Source organism: Myotis myotis, unplaced genomic scaffold, assembly GCF_014108235.1.
Source record: "Myotis myotis isolate mMyoMyo1 unplaced genomic scaffold, mMyoMyo1.p scaffold_m19_p_1, whole genome shotgun sequence".
NCBI lineage: Eukaryota > Metazoa > Chordata > Mammalia > Chiroptera > Vespertilionidae > Myotis > Myotis myotis.
Window position 1 is genome coordinate 120,766,032 of NW_023416313.1, and position 17,676 is coordinate 120,783,707.

Genomic DNA, 17,676 nt, shown 5'->3' on the forward strand with positions numbered 1-17,676 from the left:
AAATTTGCTGCTCTAATTGGATGTTTCTTCTGCTTTGTCTTCCAAATCACTTATTCGATCCTCTGCATCATCCAACCTACTTTTAATTCCTTCCAGTGTATTCTTGATGTCAGATATTCTTTGTTTCCACCTGGTTCTTGTTCATGGTCTCTATTCCTTTTTTTTTAATGCTATTGTAGTTGCCACTAAGTTCCTTGAGAATCCTTATCATCTTTACTTTGAATTCTATATCTGATACATTTCTTCCCTCTATTTCATTAAGCTCTTTTTCTGGAGACTCCTTTTCTTTCATTTGGGGATTTTTTTGTTTGTCTCCCCTTTTTGTTGTTTCTTTGTGTTTGTTTCTTTGTATTAGATAGAACTGCTATGTCTCCCAGGCTTTGTGGCTTGACCTATGTAGTATGTGTCCTGTGGGACCCAATGGTGCAGTTTCTTTGATCTCTTGAGCTGGATGCTCTAGGAATGTCCCTTGTGTTAGTTATTTGGAATCACCTGTTGTAATTGGGTCTTGATTGTTGTTGTTCCATTCATGGGTTGGATCTCCCCTCAGGCTGGCTGACTGTGAGGCTCAACCTTGTCCACGTTGTGTGAACTGTTGTGTAGGTGCTGACAGAATAAAGCAAAACAAAGCAAGAAACAAAATAAAATATACAAAAGACCCCCTACAACAAATACAACCACAAAAGAAAATAAAATTAAGAAAAAGAAAGCAAAACTAAGAAAAAAATAAAAGAAAAAAGTAATAAAAAAACACAAAGAAAATAATGCAAGAAACAAGCAAACAAACAAAAAAAGACGAAGTGGAGATTATTTCAGCATGTTAGTGCCTCCTGAGAGTTCCCTTTGAATCCTGCTCTTATGTTACCTGAAGCTGACTGCTTTGTTATGTTGTTTCTGGGCATCTCAGGAGGTACTTTGGTGCTAGCTACTGTCAGTTGGCAACCTGTTCAAAGATTCAGTCAATCCACAGTTTGTGGATGCCTCCTCTGGGCTTGGCTGCACAGAGAAGAGGTGAAGCTATGCTCTAGTGTGGGCTTGTTATCAGAAAGAGGCCCAGAAGTGGGTCAGCAAATGTTCCAAGGCACCTGGGGATACACCTCTACCTGCCAGTCAGTTACCAGACTTAGTCACTGAAAAGGCTGTTTCTGGAAGGGTTTTTGGTGGAATTGGGAGGATGAGACTTCTGGGTCTCCTCTGAAGTGGAATGCCTTTCAGATTTCAGGGCAGGTGGTGGGTGTGTTCTCAGATCCCAGAGCCACATGTTTCAGTGCATCCTGGAACCCCTTGTGTGCAGTCCGCTGGGGTCTGCTGGATGCCCAGAGTTTCTAACAGGTCTCTGGTGAGAGGAAAGCACCAGTTAGGTGGCCAGGAAAGTGAGGGAATGGCCCCACCCTAGAACCAGTCACTGACACACCCTGAGACTTCCAGACCTGTAGGCTTGGCCTCTGCTGCTGCCTCCTCAGCAGGGGTCAAGATACAGGGTAGTGCAAGCAAGATTCCGGAGGGTGGGGTGAGCTGTATTCCTGAGGGCTGGGTTTGCCTTTCACCAGGCTACTGATGCTGGGAGGGGCATGTCTCTTAGGAAAAGTGGCTGCTACAGTGTGGTGGGGATGATTGAGCACAGGTCTCCAGCCACCACTTTTCCCCAAATGCCTCCCACCCCAACTTCTCCTCTGAAAACTTCAGTTTGTATCACCCTCTCTCCAGTAAAGTCTTGGGTTAGTGGCTACAAATGAAAATCCTATGCTCTGGTGTTTGTTTAAAAAAAAGTGATTTTGGAGAGAACCAAGATGGCGGCACAGGTAAACACCAGAGATTGCTGCCTCGCACAACCACTTCAAAAATACAACTAAAAGACGGAACGGACATCACCCAGAACCACAGGAAGGCTGGCTGAGGGGAAATTCTACAACTAGAAGGAAAGAGAAAAGCATACCGAGGCTCAGAGGAGGTGCGGTGCAGAAGTAAAATACTAAGGTGCGGAGGTGAATGTAGAGCGGGCTGGCGGCTGAGGGTACAGCTGTCATTTTCAAACGGGAGGGAGTCTCAGGCTCTGAGCTCCAGTTCTGGGCGAGTCTCTGGGGACCCAGACTCAAACGGGAGAAGCGGGACTGTCTGGCATCGGTCGGAACTCAAGGGCAGCTTTCTCTCCGAAAGCTGTTGCAGCAGTTGCTGGGACACTGAGAGGCAGAGCCTCTGGGGATGGGACTGAGAGCAGCCATAACTGCTTGCTCCGCCCGCCCTGTTGATCCCCTGGGACCCGCCCCGCCCAAGCCTTTCACGGAGGCATTTTCTGGATAGCCTCAGGCAGAGGCTAGATTAGCACCTCCCTAGAGATCAGGACAGAAGTTCTCCCACTGCAGACACAGCTGATTCTCACAGCCAATTGACCTGGAGGTCAAATTCCCCTTGCAGTGTTACCCAGAATAATCAAGGCTTAACTACAACAGGACTACGCACAAAGACCACAAGGGGGTGCACCAAGAAAGCATAAAAAAATGCGGAGACAAAGAAACAGGACACAAATGACAGAAATGGAGGAAAGCAAACTGCTGGATATAGAGTTCAAAACCACACTTTTAAGGTGTTTCAAGAACTGCCTAGAAGCCGCCGATAAATTTAGCAAGGCCCTCGAAAAGACTGGTGAGACCGCCGATAAACGTAGTGAAATCCTCAATAAATCTAGTGAGACCCTCGATGTGATAAAGGACCAACTAGAAATTAAGCATACACTGACTGAAATAAAGAATATTATACAGACTCCCAACAGCAGACCAGAGGATCACAAGAATCAAGTCAAAGATTTGAAATGCGGAGAAGCAAAAAACACCCAACCAGAAAAGCAAAATGAAAAAAGAATCCGAAAATACGAAGATAGTGTAAGGAGCCTCTGGGACAACTTCAAGTGTACCAACATCAGAATTATAGGGGTGCCAGAAGATGAGAGAGAGCAAGATATTGAAAACCTATTTGAAGAAATAATGACAGAAAACTTCCCCCACCTGGTGAAAGAAATAGACTTACAGGTCCAAGAAGCGCAGAGAACCCCAATCAAAAGGAATCCAAAGAGGACCACACCAAGACACATCACAATTAAAATGTCAAGAGCAAAAGACAAAAAGAGACTCTTAAAAGCAGCAAGAGAAAGAAACTCAGTTACCTACAAGGGAGTACCCATACGACTGTCAACTGATTTCTCAACAGAAACTTTGCAGGCCAGAGGGAGTGGCAAGAAATATTCAAAGTGATGAATGCCAAGAACCTACAACCAAGATTACTTTATCCAGCAAAGCTATCATTCAGAATTGAAGGTCAGAGAAAGAGCTTCACAGATAAGGAAAAGCTAAAGGAGTTCATCACCTCCAAACCAGGATTATATGAAATGCTGAAAGGTATCCTTTAAGAAGAGGAAGAGGAAGAAAAAGGTAAAGATACAAATTATGAACAACAAATATGCATCTATCACCAAGTGAATCTGAACATTCAAGTGAATAATCTGATGAACAGAATGAACTGGTGTGTATAATGGAATCAGGGGCATAGAAAGGGAATGGACTGACTATTCTTGCAGGGGAAAAGGGTGTGGTGGATGCGGGAAGAGACTGGACAAAAATTGCGCACCTATGAATGAGGACAGTGGGTGGGGAGTAAGGGCAGAGGGTGGGGTGGGAACTGGGAGGAGGGGAGTTGTGGGGGGAAAAAAGAGGAACAAATGTAATAATCTGAACAAGAAAGATTTAATTAAAAAAAGTGACTTTATTTCTGACAGTCTCCTTCTCTCCCTTGCAGATAGAAGCCCCACTACCATTCACAGCTGGATGATACATGGGCTGCTGTTTTGGCCCTGATGGTCCAGGCTGGGGAGCCCAATCTAGGATCAGGGTCTCACTCCTCTCAGGGAAAACCACCCAAAACCAAGACATTCCTCCTCACTTGGGGCCTGTTGCCCATGGAAGCTGGGCCTGCCCCTCTCACGATCCCACCCTTCCTACCAGTCTCCAGGTGGTTTCTGCCCTTCTTTGTTAAAAGTCTCCTCTTCAGGCAGTCCTCAGTTGATAATTGCAGGTGAATGTTCCCCAATTTAGTTTCATTTCTAGTGTAGGCCTGGAAGGAGTTGCAAGAAAGATTCACCTACTTCACCACCATTTTGAACCCCATTTCTTATTTTTTTTTCTACTCGGATTATCTGTCTTCTAAATGGTCTAATTGGACTAGTGATGTTTAATATAATAAGGAGGTAATATGCAAATTGACCATCATGCCCTCACACAAGATGGCCGCCCCCATGTGGTCAAAGATGGTCACCACAAGATGGTCAGCAGGGGAGGGAAGTTGTGGGGAATCAGGCCAGCAGGGGAGGGCAGTTGGGGGAGACCAGGTCTACAGGGGAGGGCAGTTAGGAGAGACCAGGCTGGCAGGGGAGGTCAGTTGGGGGGGGGGGCAAGGCCTGCAGGGGAGGGCAGTTAGGGTTGACCCAGCTGGCAGGGGAGGGCAGTTGGGGCAACTGAGTCACCAGGGGAAGGCAGTTGGGGGTGATCGGGCCAGCAGGGGAGCAGTTAGGAATCGATCAGGCTGGCAGGGGAGTGGTTAGGAGGTGATCAGGCTGTCAGGCAGTTGAGCAGTTGGGAGCCAACAGTCCCAGATCGTGAGAGGGATGTCCAACTGCCAGTTTAGGCATGATCCTACAGAAATCGCACCTAAACCAGCAGTCGGTCATCCCCCGAGGGGTCCCAGATTGGAGAGGGTGCAGGCTGGGATGAGGAACACCCCCCCCCCCCCGAGTACACGAATTTTGTGCACCAGGCCTCTAGTTAATAATATAGTTGAATTGAAATATATATATCTTATATTTGTTAGTGTTTTCTATTTGTAGCCCATGTTCTTTATTCCTGTTTTTATCTTTTTCACACTTTTTCTGGCTTTTGTGACTTTAATAGAACATTTTATGATTCGATTTTCTCTCCTATTTAACATATCCATTATACTTCTTTTTAAAGTTTTTAGTAATTGCTAAGGAGTTTGCAATACACATTTAAAACTAATCCAAATCGGAGAAACAAAGATGGCGGCATAGATAAATACCGGAAATTGCTGAATCACACAACCACTTCAAAAATACAACTAAAAGACAAAACAGACATCATCCAGGACCACAGGAAGGCTGGCTGAGTGGAAATTCTACAACTAGAAGGAAAGAGAAAAACACACTGAGACAAACACACAAGAGGAGGTGTGAAAGTAAAGTGCAGAGGTACAGAGGCACACGGAAAGGGCTGGCAACTGAGAACACGGTTGTCTTTTTCAAGCAGGAGGCAGACACAAGCTCCAAACTGCTCTGAACTCCAGTTCTGGGCGAGTCTCTGGGGACCCAGACTCAAACAGGGAGAGAGTGGACTGTCTGGCATCGGGCAGAACTTGAGGGTGGCTTTCCCTCAGAGGTGCTTGCAGCAATTACCACGGGACACTGAGACCTGGGGCCTCTTAGGGCAGGCTTGACGATAAACCATAGCTGTTTGCTCCACCCTGTTGATTCCCTGAGACCCTGCCACACCCAACCTGTGGCAGAGGCTTTTGCATATGAATGGCCTGGCCCTTTGCAATCTAAAATTACCTAACAAACTGCAGCTGGGTCAGAGAGACCCAGAACATCCAAAAGAAGGCCCAAGGCCCCAGAGCAGCTTGCATTGCTTCACAGCTGGGCCTCATCTGGGCACCTCCAAATCCCAAACAAAGGAGAGGAATCTGCATATCTCTCCATAGCTCCCACTGGGTAGCCTCAGGCAGAGGTTAAATTAGCACCTCCTTAGAGATCCAAGAGCCAGTGTACCAAGTGGTCAGAGTGGGACCATCCAGATTACAACTCCTCAGATCCATAAGGGACACACTCACGGGGCAGACTCAGTGAGCACCAAAGCCCCACTGAAGCAAGTCTTGCCCCAAAGGGGTGTCTCCGGCACAGAAGTTCTCCACCATAGACACAGCTGATTCTCACAGCCAATTGGCCTGGAGGTCAATTCCTCCCAGTGATACCAACAACAATCAAGGCTTAACTACAACAAGACTGCACAAAGCCTACAAAGGGGTGCACCAAGAGTGTCCACCTCCGGTAATTGGGGAGGCTGAGCCACTGGGCCCTATAGGACACCTAGCACGAACAGCCACTCTCTCAACACAAGGAAGCAGCCAAAATGCGGAAACAAAGAAACAGGTCACAAATGACAGAAATGGAGGAAAGCAAACTACTGGATATAGAGTTCAAAACCACGGTTATAAGGTTTTTCAAGAATTTTCTAGAAACCGCTGATAAATTTAGTGAGACCCTCAATAAATCTAGTGAGACCCTTGAGATATGAACAAGGATCAACTATAAATTAAGCATACACTGACTGAAATAAAAAATATTATAGATAGATCCAACAGTAGACTAGAGGATTGCAAGAATCAAGTCAAAGATTTGAAATATGAAGAAGCAAAAAACACCCAACCAGAAAAGCAAAATGAAAAAAGAATCCGAAAATACGAAGATAGTGTAAGGAGCCTCTGGGACAGCTTCAAGTGTACCAACATCAGAATTATAGGGGTGCCAGAAGGAGAGAGAGAGCAAGATATTGCAAACCTATTTGAAGAAATAATGACAGAAAACTTCCCCCACCTGGTGAAAGAAATAGACTTGCAAGCACAGGAAGCACAGAGAACCCCAAACAAGAGGAATCCAAAGAGGACCACACCAAGACACATCATAATTAAAATGCCAAGAGCAAAAGACAAAGAGAGAATCCTAAAAGCAGCAAGAGAAAAACAGTTACCTACAAGGGAGTACCCATATGATTGTCAGCTGATTTCTCAACAGAAACTTTGCAGGCCAGAAGGGAGTGGCAAGAAATATTCAAAGTGATGAATACCAAGAACCTACAACCAAGATTACTTTATCCAGCAAAGCTATCATTCAGAATTGAAGGTCAGATAAAGAGCTTCACAGATAAGAAAAAGCTAAAGGAGTTAATCACCACCAAACCAGTATATTATATGAAATGCTGAAAGATATTCTTTAAGAAGAGGAAGAAGAGCCCTAGCCAGTTTGGCTCAATGGATAGAGCATCGGCCTGCGGACTGAAGGGTCCTGGGTTCGATTCTGGCCAAGGGCACATGCCCAGGTTGCAAGCTCATCCCCAGTCGGGGGCATGCAGGAGGCAGCCAATCAATGATTCTCTCTCATCATTGATGTTTCTATCTCTCTCTCCCTCTTCCTTCCTCTCTGAAATCAATAAAGAAATATATTAAAAAAAAAAGAAGACAAAGAAGAAGAAAATGGTAAAGATAAAAATTATGAACAGCAAATACACATCTGTCAACAAGTGAATCTAAAAATCAAGTGAATAAAAAATCTGATGAACAGAATAAACTGGTGAATATAATAGAATCAGGGCATAGAAAGGGAGTGGACTGACAATTCTTGCAGAGAAAGGGGTGTGGGGGGTGCGGAAAGAGACTGGACAAAAATCTTACACCTATGGATGAGGACAGTGGGGGCGGGGAGTAAGGGCAGAGGGTGGGGTGGGAACCAGGTGGAGGCGAGCTATGGGGGGAAAAAAGAATAACAACTGTAATAATCTGAACAATAAAGATTTACTTAAAAAAATAAATAAAACTAATTCAAATCTACTTTCAGATAACACTACACCATCTCACATGTAATATAAATACCAAATATTATCAAAATACTAGAGGCACTGGGGGCGGGGGGGGGGGGAGGCGGTCCCTCAGCCTGGCCTGCCCCCTCTCACAGTCCAGGAGCCCTCAGGGAATGTCCTACTGATGGCAGGCAACTGGGCCAATCAAGGGAATGTGCCACCCCATCACCCCACTGCTGGTGCCACTGCTGGCCACCGTGGCTGCCGGGCCTCGGCCCTCGCTTCTTAGTGCTGGCCCCGCCTCCCGCCCACTGGTGGTGGTGGTGGTATCAATCTGGGGCCAGACTGGCTGGCGGAGGGGCTGTGAGAGGTTGAGGCACAGCAGGTTGCACTCTGTCCAGCCTCTGTGGAGGTATAGCACCAGGACTAGGCCCGCACCACTGCATCTGCAGAAGGGGCAGCACTGGGACCAGGACCACGCAGAGCCCTCTCCTACTGCCTGTGGGGAAGGGGCTGCAGCACTAGACCAGCCCGCCCCGCAGCCTCTCCCTTGCCTCTGCCTCTCCTGTGCTGCCTCTGCCACGGGCCCTCTCAGCAGCTGTGGCTTTGTCTGGAAGACCATCCAGAAGATGTCCGGTCTAATTAGCATATTACCCTTTTATTAGTATAGATTCCTAATTCTTCCCTCTCATCTCTCATATTATTGCTATCATTCATTTCACTTATACATAAGCATACCTAAGTATATATAATTGAATATATTTTTTATTTTATTATTTTGAATAAACTGTTATCTGTTAGATAAATTAAGGATAAGAAAGCTAAGTTTTTCTTTTTCTTTCAGTTAATCATTCTCTAATGCTTTCTTTGAGTAGATCTACCTGTTAATATTCTGACTGTATAATTTTCCTTCTCTCTGAAGAATTGCTTGTAACATTTCTTGCAATTAGGTCTACTGACAACAAATTTCCTCAATTTTTGCTTGTCTGTGAAAGTCCTTTTTTTTTTTTTTTATTACATATGTGTCCTTTTTTTCCCCCCGTGTGAAAGTCTTTATTTCTCCTTCACTTTGAAGGATAATTTCACAGGATACAGAATTCTTTGTTGGTTTTTTTTCCCTCTCGCACTTTAATTATTTCACTCCTCTCTCTTCTTACTTGCATGAATTCTGAGAAGTCAGATATAATTCTTCATCTGCTTTTTAAAAAATATTTATATTTATTTATTTATTTATTTATTTATTTATTTATTTATTTATTTATTTATTTATTTATTTTACAGGGAGAGGAAGGAAAGGGAGAGAGAGATGAAAGCAAAGCATTGATCAGTTTCCTCCTGCATACCCTCTACCAGAGATTGAGCCCACAAGCATGTGACCGGACCAAGAATCAAACTGGCAACCTTTCAGTGCATGGGATGATGCCCAACCAACTGAGCCACACTGACCAGGGCTTATATCTGCTTTTTTAAAAGCAAGGTGTATTTTTCCTCTACTTCTCAAGATTCTTTTCTTTAAAACCATTTTTTATTGATTGATTTGAAAGAGAGAGAGATCACTTTGTTTTTCCACTTATGTATGCATTCATTGGTTGCTTTTTGTATGTGCCCTGACCAGGGACTGAACCCAACACCTTGGTGTACTGGGATAGTGATCTAACCAACTAAACTATCTGGCCAGGGCCAATATTTTTTTTTTCTCTATCTTTGATTTTCTATACTTTGGATTTGATACACCTAGGTATAGTTGTTTTTGTTTTTCTGGCATTTGTCTTGCTTATTGTTCTCTGAGCTTCCTGAATTTGTGGTTTCATGCCTAACATTAATTTGTTGAAAATTCTGTCATTATTGCTTCAAATATTGCTTCTTTTCCTTTCTTTACTTTTCCTCCTCCTGGTATTCTCATTAAGTGTATGTTATAGCTTTTGTAGTTATCTCACAATTCTTGTATATTCTGCTCCAGGTTTTTGTTCTTGTCTCTTTCCTCTTTATTTTTCAGTTTAGGGTTTCTTTCATCATATTCTCAAGCTCAGACATTCTTTCCTCAGCTGTGTTCAGTCTACTAATGAGCCCATCAAAGCCATTCTTTATTTCTATTATAGTATTTTTCATTTTTAGCATTTCTTTTTTATTCTTTCTTAGAATTTCCATCTCTCTGCTTATATTATCTGTTCTTGCATGTTGTCTACGTTTCTATATTTATCAGTTTTTTAAAATTCTTATTCTGATATTTCCAGCATTTCTGCCATATCTGACTTTGATTCTGATGCTTGTTCAGTCCCTTAAAACAGTGTTGCTTGTTCAGTCCTTTAAAACAGTGTGTTTGCCTTTAGAATGTCCTTCTGAATGTTGAAATGAGGAGTTTACTCTCACCTCACATCCTTCCAGACTTGGTTGCCTCAAATGTAATGAGTAGCCTGTTGAATAAACCTGGATTGTAGCATGTCAACTATTGTGACTCAATTAAATTTTCAGTTTCTCTCAGTTGTTCAGCTATGAAAACCCACCACATTCTTCAACTTTGTAAATCAATGTTTTTAATTCTGCCACTGAGCTATTTATCTGACATTGCTTAGCTCAGTCAGGAGCTTACATTCCTACCTGAACTGGCCATTTTTTTTCACTAGTTTCTTTGGTCTTCATTCAGAGAATCAATGCTTGGCATCTTCTATCACAAATGAAAGCAGAAGTGGCCCCATCAACTTCCTTCCACACCTGCATCTTCAAAGAAACCTCTCCCATGGCTTCCTGCTTGAACTAAGACCAAATCCATTTTCACCCTCCACTGCCTGGATATGCTGGATTGTGAGCTGTTTATCCCAGCAGAACTGAGTGCTCACAGGATGATAGCTACCTCCAAAAATGAGCTTCTCAGCCCATTCTTCATTTGACAGCTTTAGAACCAGCCAACCATGGATTCTTTTAATATGAACCCACACAGGGAAGAGCTTGTCAATGGTTAAAACAGGTATCTTAGGGTGAGGCTGTAATGACCTTCTTCTGAAAAGGGCTTTTGAATATGCTGTCATTACTCACAGAATTTCATCTTTTAAAGGAAACTGTAGAAAGTGGAATGAATTACACTCACATCAATAGATATTTGCTAATTCACAAGTAGAAAATAAGAATCCTTAATAAGACCATTTTTTATGCCAATGATCCCAGACCCATCATCTGCTGTATGTACTATCTTTGTGACTGATTATCCATTAGAGCTCTTGTTCCATTCTGTTCTGTTCATTTACTGTCAATGAGAAGTATTGTTAGTACTGCACAAGAGGATCTTCTATATAGGAAAGTAATAGGACAAGGGTTATGTGTGCTTGTGTCCATGAATGAGAGAGTGAGTTTTAAATCAACTTAATACATAGAATTCTTCCACAGAGCAATCAAGAAATTATCTGGCCCTAGCTGGTTTGGCTCACTGGGGACTGAAGGGTCTCAGGTTCGATTCCGGTCAAGGGCATGTGCCTTGATTGCAGGCACATCCCCAGTAAGGGGTGTGCAGGAGGCAGCTGATTGATGCTTCTCTCTCATCGACATTTCTAACTCTCTATCCCTCTCCCTTCCTCTCTGTAAAAAATCAATACAATATATATTAAAAAAATAAATTACCTGGAGACAATTTAAGGTCTCTTCTGTCATCTTTTCTTTTTCTTAACCACCCAAGGATGGCTTGTGTCATTTTGATTTTTAAAAATCATTATAGCCCTACCTGGTTTGGCTCAGTGGATAGAGTGCTGGCCTGCGGACTAAAGGATCCCAGGTGTGATTCTGGTCAAGGGCACATACCCAAGTTGCAGGCTCAGTCCCCAGTAGGAGACGTGCAGGAGGCAGCTGATCAATGATTCTCTTTCACCATGATGTTTCTATCTCTCTCTCCCTCCCTCTCCCTTCCTCTCTGAAATCAATAAAAACATATTTAATATAAAATAAAATCATTATACTTGCAGAATGTGAAGAGTGGGGCTGTCTCAGTGGTGTAACTCTCAGCCTTTTTTACAAGTGGCCTGCAGATGTGTTCCTGACAATATGGGAATAAATTGAGCATGCCGATGACATAATGCCAAGTTGCATAGCTGCCTCAACTTTGACCAACCCAGCAGACCTATTCAGTGCTGCAGATTCTTAGAAGTTATATATATATGCTTTGAAGCACCATCCCCTGGAAAAACAGAAGATGTTTTCTCTGTAGTTACTAAGGAAAATTAGCTAAATTAAGGCAACCATGTCACTTTAGTGACATAATGCCCTTCTCCATCTTCAAATCCTCATTTGAAGCTAGGTCTGGGATTAGTACCTTGAATCCTTTGGCATTGTCCTTTCATTTTTCTATGGTTTTTAACTCTGGCTGAACAAGGGTCAAGATCCAGAATACAAAGGAGTTACTACAGGAAAATACCTCCAAGGAAATGAATTATTTAAGCACAACAATTGCAAACCTAAGTTTAATAAGTAACAACAAACATGACCTAGAAATCCACAACCAAAATTGTTGAAGAGACCATAATCACCAGCTTTCTTCTTCATTTATCCAAATTTTCCTCTTTTGCAAGAAAATAAACAGATTAGTACATATTATGCCCCAAATTATTCCTTCACACTATTATCTTCATTATCATATATCTCCATCTACTAATATTCTCAATATATTTCTGGTATTCCAATTGTTAAGATGTTTATTGTGTATAGTTCCCAAGCATATCACCAGCTTCCATAGAAAGTAGAGACACCAGGTTTCTCTCACCATCCATTTTACTTAAGAAAGTAAAACAGAATTTTGAGTGCCATGCATGTCACCATAACTTGGCATTTTATAAGTCTTATTACCAGTGCATTTCCATCATGTCAAAATTTAAAAAACTGAACAGAAAAATAAACTTAAAACATTACACTTTTAAGACATAGTGGAGTATGGATTTTGTTGTCAATTTAGATGACAAGGAATTGTGTTTATTATGAAATGGCATTAAAGCAGTGCTAAAAATACAAGAAATACTTCAACACAGCAGAATGTTTTTTACACACACACACACACACACACACACACATACACACACACAATGGAATGAAGCTGCAATCAAAGTGAGTTAACAAATGGCATTTTTTTAGACAAAGAATGAATTTAGCAATGGTGAATTAATTAAATCATATTGATCTCAGAAGTCAAAGAAAGATGACCAGAGAACATAAACTGTTTTAAGACTATTAACTTTGGGGACAAAATAGTTACTCAAAAAGTTGAGGACATTAGAAGCAACACTGATTGTTAATTTTATTTCATTTATTTTTATAATCCACTCATTCAGAAGTCATCTCTGCACATATTTCCTTGTTGTAATTTTTTTCTTCTTTATAAAAATAATTTTTATTTTTCAATTACAGTTGATATTCAATATTATATCATCTAATAAAAGAGAAACATGCAAATTGACCATACCTCTGCTACACTCACAAGCCACACCCACAAGCCACGCCCACAAACCATGCCCACAAGCCACGCCCACAAGCCCATCAGGAGCAAGTATGCAAATAAACCCAACCAAGATGGCGGCAGCCACAGAGCTGGAGCAAACAGGAGGCTTGAGTTGCCCATGGCGATGGAGGAAGCCAAGCTTCCCGCCTGTCCTGGCTGGCCCTGAGCTCCGCTCAAGGCTACAAAGTTTCAATTACAGAAGATAAATAAATCCAAGATACCTGCTTCCAGCTGGCTTGGCCTCCGCTAAAGGAGGGGCTGGGAACCTTGATTGCCAGGGGCCGTGGCCAGCCAGCAAACAGCCATCAGCCCCTCACCCAGTCTGGCCAGGCACCCCAGCGGGGACCCCTACCCTGAAGGGGGTGTGGCCAGCCTGAAAATGGCCCTCAGCCCCTCACCCAGGCTGGCCACACTCCCATGGGGTGAGGGTCCCCACTGGGTGGCTTGACCAGCCTGCAAACAGCCATCAGCCCCTCACCCAGTCTGGCCAGGCACCCCAGCGGGGACCCCTACCCTGAAGGGGGTGTGGCCAGCCTGAAAATGGCCCTCAGCCCCTCACCCAGGCTGGCCACACTCCCATGGGGTGAGGGTCCCCACTGGGTGGCTTGACCAGCCTGCAAATAGCCATTAGCCCCTCACCCAGGCTGGCCACGCCCCCCCATCAGGGACCCTCACCCCATGGGGGCATGGCTGGCCTGCAAACCACCACAGGCCCCTCGCCCAGGCTGCCCCATGCCCCAAGGGAACCCCCACCCTGATCCAGGACACCCTTCAGGGCAAACCAGCCAGCCCCCACCCATGCACCAGGCCTCTATCTATACTAATAAAAGGGTAATATGCTAATTAGACTGGGAGACCTTCCAGGACAACTTCTGGACTTTCCTCTGGACAAAGCCATGGTGGTGGGTCAGAGGTAGAGGTGGTTAGAGGCCAAGAGGGGAGAGCAGTTGTGGGTGATCAGGCTGGTGGGGGGCGGGGCCATTGGGGGTAAGCAGACCAGCAGGGGGGGGTCAGTTGGAGGTGACCAGGACAGCGGGGGGGGGGGGTAGTTTGGAGTGAGCAGGCCGGTGGCGGGGGGCAGTTGGGGACGAGCAGGCCAGTGGGGAGGGGCAGTTGGGGGTGATCAGGCTGCGGGGGGGTGCATTTGGGGGCAAGCAGGCCAGTGGCGGGGGGCAGTTGGGGGCAAGCAGGCCGGCAGGCAGAGTGGTTAGGGGCAATCAGGCCGGCAGGCAGGCAGGTGAGCTGTTAGGAGCCAGCAGTCCCAGATTGCTAGAGGCAATGTCTGACTGCTGGTTTAGGCTTGATCCCTGTAAACCGGCAGTAGGACATCCTTCAAGGGGTCCCAGATTGGAAAGGGTGCAGGCCGGGCTGAGGAACACCCCCTACCCTGTGCATGAATTTCATGTACCAGGCCACTAGTTTTAGGTATAAAAATTAGACACTTATATGGCTTACAAAGTGATTCCTCAATAAGTGTAGTACCTATCTGACACTATACATAATTATTACAATATTATTGACTACATTTCCTATGCTGTATTTTAAATCCCATGATTATTTTATAACTTTCAATTTGTACTTCTTAATCTCTTCACCTTTTCAACCCATCCTCCCCTCACATCTGGCAACTATCAAAAGGTTCTCTATATCTATGAGTCTGTTTCTATTCAGCTTCTTTGTTTGTTTTTTGATTCCACATATAAGTGAAATCATACAGTATTTGTCTTTCTCTGACTTATTTCACTTAGCATAATACCCTCTAGTTCCATCCATGTTGTTGTGATATCAAGATTTCATTCTTTTTTTATGACTGAGTTATATTGCACTGCATATATGTACCACTTCTTTATCCATTCATCTACTGATGGAAACTTAGGTTGCCTCCATATCTTGGATATTGTAAACAATGCTGCAATGACAATAGGGATACATATGTCTTTTCAGAATAGTTTTTTTGGTTTCTTCAGATAAATACCCAGAATTAGAAATGCTGAGTCCTGTTTTGTCTCTTGTTTTGAAATCTATTTTGTCTGAAATAAGTATTGCTAACCACAGCTTTTCTTGTTGTTTCCATTATGAGATATCATTTTCTATCCATTTACTTTTGATCTGTGTGTGTCTTTTAATCTGAAGTTGGTTTCATGTAGGCAGCATATATATGGGTCTTCTTTTTTTTATCCATTCAGCTACCCTATGTCTTTTAATTGGAGTATTTAATCCATTTACATTTAAAACAATTTTTGAGAAATATGTACAGTGGGGCTTTGACTTACGAGTTTAATTCATTCCGTGACGGAGCTCATAACTCAAATTACTCGTATGTCAAATCAAAAAGTGAACGAGTGAGACACGTGATGCTGGGCTGATGTTGTGGCGTTCACTGTCACGTTCACTGCGCCAACTAGAGATGGGGTATCTGAAGCTGGCTTGTAACCGGAATTTTAGCTTGCAACTCAAAGCAAAAAATCGGCCGAGAGACGGCTCATATCTCAAAAAACTTGTTAGTCGGGACACCCATAAGTCAAGGCCACACTGTAATTATTGCAACTTTATTATTTATGTGCCGGAGTCCAACCCCAGCAGGTCCAGGGGTCCCCAAAGGTGTGGACGGAGTCGGCGAAGAAGGAATGACACAGAGACAGCGTTCAGTTGATCAGCAGCCTAGCCAGGATCTCTAGCCAGGATCTCCAGCCAAGTTCTGGTCTGGATCTCCAGCGAAGTTCTGCTGTTTATTGTCTTGTTACATCCATATTTATCCCAGTTGATTTTAATCCTGTCAATTTCTATTACAAAGGTTAGGGCGTTTCTTATCTCCATTCCAGGGAGTAAAGATTATGTAGCTTAAGCATGATTGTTTGTAGTGATTAACTACCCGCCTGGCACTTAGTTAAGGAGTTTCATCCCCTCCCTGACTTCAGGGAAAAATTCCTACCTGGGGAAACAACCTTTCTCGGAGAGGTGACCTTGGTTAAAACACACAGCGCTAAGGGGAGCAAACATATTAAGAACAGTATGCTATATACGCCAGGTCCCTTGAAACATATGCTGTGCAGATGTTTCTTTCCTGCAGCGACTGTGTCAAGCAGCAAGGATGGACCGGCTTCCGGCAAATATGTTTTTGATCTTTTTTTCTTTTTCTTCAAGAAATCCCTTTAACATTTCTTGTAATACTGGTTTGGTGGTGATGAAATCCTTCAGATTTTTCTTGTCTAGGAAGCTCTTTATCTGTCCTTTTATTCTAAATGATAGCTTTGGTTGGTAGAGTAATCTTGGTTGTAGGTCCTTGGTGTTAATCACTTTGAATATTTCTTACCAATCCCTTCTGGCCTGCAGAGTTTCTGTTGAGAAATCAGCTGACAACCCTATGGGAGTTCCTTGTAGGTAACTTGCTTTTAAGATTCTCTGTCTTTAACCTTTTGCATTTTAATTATGATGTGTCTGATACAAGTGTCCTGGTCTAGGCCTCTTTGAGTTCATCTCCTTTGGGAGTCTCTGTGCTTTCTGGATTTGTATGTATACTGCCTTTGCCAATTTAGGAAAAATTTCAGTCATTATTTCTTCAAAAAAATTTTTTTAATGTTTTCTATTGATTTTTTTGAGAGATAGAGAGAGAGGCAGGAGAGAGAGAGAGAGACAGAGAGAGAGACAGAGAGAGAGACAGAGAGAGAGAGAAACATTGTTCCTGCATGTCCCCTATTGGGGATCGAGCCCGCAATCTGGGCACATGCCCTGAATCAAACGGCAATCTCCTGGTGCACAGAACAATGCTCAATCAACTGAGACACACCAGCTGGGCAATATAGGATTTTAATTCCTCTCACTCTTTGTTTCTGGTACCCCTATGATGCCAATGTTGGTACACTTGATGGTATCCCAGAAGTCCCTTAAACTATTATCACTTTTTCTGTTCATTTTTCTTTTAGTTGTTCTTATTGCTATTTTGTCTTTCAAATCACTCATTTGATCCCCTGCTTCACCTGTTCATTCCCTCTAATGCAGTGGTTCTCAACCTGTGGGTCGCGACCCCTTTGGGGGTCGAACAACCCTTTCACAGGGGTTGCCTAAGACCATCGGAAAACACATATATAATTACATATTGTTTTTGTGATTAATCACTATGCTTTAATTATGCTCAATTTATAACAATGAAAATACATCCTGCATATCAGATATTTACATTATGATTCATAACAGTAGCAAAATTACAGTTATGAAGTAGCAACGAAAATAATTTTATGGTTGGGGGTCACCACAACATGAGGAACTGTATAAAGGGTCGTGGCATTAGGAAGGTTGAGAACCACTGCTCTAATGTATTCCTCATTTCAGTTATTGTAGTCTTCAGTTATGACTGGTTCTTTTTTCTATTTTCTATTTTCTAAATCCATTTTTATGTTTCCTATCACTTTGTTGAAGTTCTCACTGAGATCATCTGCTCTTCCCCTAAGATCATTGAGCAACTTTATAACCAGTGCTTTGAAGTCTGCATCTGGTAGATTGCTTGTCTCTGTTCTGTTTAGTTCTTTTTCTGGAATTTTGTCCTGTTTTTTCATTTTTGACATGCTTCTTTGC